This window comes from Pongo abelii, chromosome 1 (assembly GCF_028885655.2).
Source record: "Pongo abelii isolate AG06213 chromosome 1, NHGRI_mPonAbe1-v2.0_pri, whole genome shotgun sequence".
In the NCBI taxonomy this organism is placed as follows: Eukaryota; Metazoa; Chordata; class Mammalia; order Primates; family Hominidae; genus Pongo; species Pongo abelii.
This window is the reverse complement of record NC_071985.2, coordinates 18186045-18188651: the sequence shown is the minus strand read 5'-3', so window position 1 is coordinate 18188651 and position 2607 is coordinate 18186045. Positions and strand designations below refer to the sequence as shown.

The window sequence follows — 2607 nt, the reverse complement described above, 5'->3', positions numbered from 1 at the left end:
ATGAGTCTAGGAAGGACTCACTTCATTCAAAGATGAGTATTCAAAATGGAAAACCCCTCCCTGGGACTTATATTTTTTTCTTTTTCACTATAAGAAAAGAAAGGGGGGAAAGTTAAATGGAAGCAAGCAGCAAACAGAACAAAACAAAAACCTCTTTGGGACTTCTGCTGATAGCAGTGATGGTGTGGTTTGGATGTGTGTTTCCTCCAAATCCCACGTTGAAATGTAATCCCAGGGTTGAAGGTGGGGACTGGTGGCAGGTGTTGGGGCCATGGGGGTGAGTCTCTCAGGCTTGGTGCTGTCCTTGTGATAGTGAGTGAGTTCTTGCTCTGAGATCTGCTTGTTTAGAACAGCATGACGCCTCCTCTCCCCTCTCTTGTTCCTGCTCTTGCCATGTGACTGCCTGCTCTCTCTTTGCCTTCCACCATGATTGGAAGCTTCCTGAGGCCCTCACCAGAGGCAGGTGCTGGAGCCATGCTTGTGTAACCTACAGACCTGTGAGCCAATTAAACCTCTTTTCTTTATACATTACCCGATCTCAGGTATTTCTTTTTATTATTATTATTGTCATTTAGTTCTTATTTCATAATCATAAACTGAACTTTGCAATCCAGCTAGGCATGGAAGGAAACCCATAGAACCCAAAGGGAACTGCAGTGAGAACACAAAGATGATAGAATACTGTGAGCAAATGGGGTGGGGCGTGCTCTCCTGAGCTACAGAAGGAATGGTCTCATGGTTAAGATAAAACACAAGTCAAACTTATTAGCATTGTCCACAGTCAGCAATAGTGACCTCCTTGCTGGTCTTGCCTTTCCTGGACCCAAAGCACTCCATGGCCTCCACAATATTCATTTTCTTCTTTCACCTTGCCAGAGACCACATGCTTGCTATCCAGCCACTCAGTCTTGGCAGTGCAGATGAAAAACTGGGAACCATTTGTGTTGGGTCCAGCATTTGCCACGAACAAGATGCCAGGACCTGTAGGCTTCAGGATGAAGTTCTTGTCATGAAATTTCTCTCCACAGATGGACTTGCCACCAGTGTCATTATGGCATGTGAAGTCACCACCCTGCCGCATAAGCCCTGGAATAATTCTGTGAAAGCAGGAATCTTTAAAACCATATCTTTTCTCTCAAGTGCTCAGAGCACAAAAGTTTTCTGCTGTCTTTGGAAACTACTCTGCAACAGATCAAAGGAGACGCAGCCCAAGGGCTTGCTGTCATGGTGATGTCGAAGAACACGGTGGGGTTGACCATGCTGGTATTATGGGGCTCCTGGCCGCAGCAGCATCTGCAAAGCCAAGTATTTCTTTATAGCAGCACAAGAATGGTCTAATACAGGTGGCATGAAGTTTTTCAGCAAACCTGCAACAAAAAGTTTTTAAATAAAAACTGTAAAAAAAAATTTTTAAACCATCTGAAGGCATTGGAGAATGACCCAAATGGATGGAAACTGCAAGATAATTTACTCCTGAGAGACGATTATAGGAGTAAGAATTGCAAGTTTATGCTCTATTCTCCCTGCAAATGTCTTCCATCCCCAACCCCAAATCCTGCTGCAGAAAATCACAGCCTTTCTAGTTAAAGGTGTCAGAAAACAGAGGGTGGGGTTGGCAAAACAGTAGGAGATTTAGGAGTGAAATCCTGAAATCAGGAGAGTTCCAGCAGAAGTGAGTCCCAAAATATGAGTATAAATTCTGCCCAAACCTTTGACTGACTACGGAACTATGCATACGTAAGAGAGAGCCCAAGAGACTCAAAGAACTAGCAGGTAGATGTGAGAGAGGAAAGTGTTCTTGAACGCCTGCCTCAGGTGAGATACGCAAATGTGCTGCTCTTCTAACTGTGCATTCCCAACCGAGGAGTAAAGCTGAAGCCATAATGGTCTGCGGTGCCAGAAAACAGAACTGGGGCTGAAGATCAGCTGGAAGCAAGGAAATCTCAGAGAGAATAAGTCCCGATATTTCAGTGTAAACTCCTCTCAAACTTTTGACTGACTATTTAACTGCACAGATGGAAAACACCTTCAGAGACAAGGCTATAAATGCAGCAGCTGGAAGAGAAAAGAAAGCTGGTCAGAGATGTCAGCTGATGCACTCTACAAGGGAGAGAGTGTTTACAATTAGAATTTAGGCAAGCAAGTTAATGGCTTAATAGAGAAAAGTTCAATAATCTTCAGAAGAATATAACACATTACAGAGTCATTACAACATGTCACCTACAATATCAAGTTTTTAACCAAAAAATTGCCAGATGTGCAAAGAAACAAGAAAGGGTGGTCCATATTCAGGATAAAAGGATGTTTATGGAATCTTACTGAAAGTGAACTCAGATGTTAGGTTTAGTTGATAACAGTTTTAAAGCAGCTACTATAATCATGCTCAGAGAATTAAAAGAAGCATTGTGTTGATGAGTGAACAAATAGCAAATCTCAATAGAGAAATTAAAATTATAAAAAAGAAACAAATAAAAACTCCAGAGCTGAAAAGTACAACTGCAAGACAAAAAAATTTTACTAGATAGGCTCAAACAGCAGATGGGAGATGGCAGAATAAAGAATCAGTAAACTTGGAAGAAGATAAGTAGAAATTATCCAGCCTGAAGA

General features: G+C 42.0%; 1 pseudogene; it reads right to left on the bottom strand.

Moving 5' to 3' along the window:
• Positions 1 to 707: 707 nt before the first annotated feature.
• Positions 708 to 1259, bottom strand: LOC129061001 (peptidyl-prolyl cis-trans isomerase A-like; annotated as a pseudogene).
• Between the last annotated feature and the right edge of the window lie 1348 nt (positions 1260 to 2607).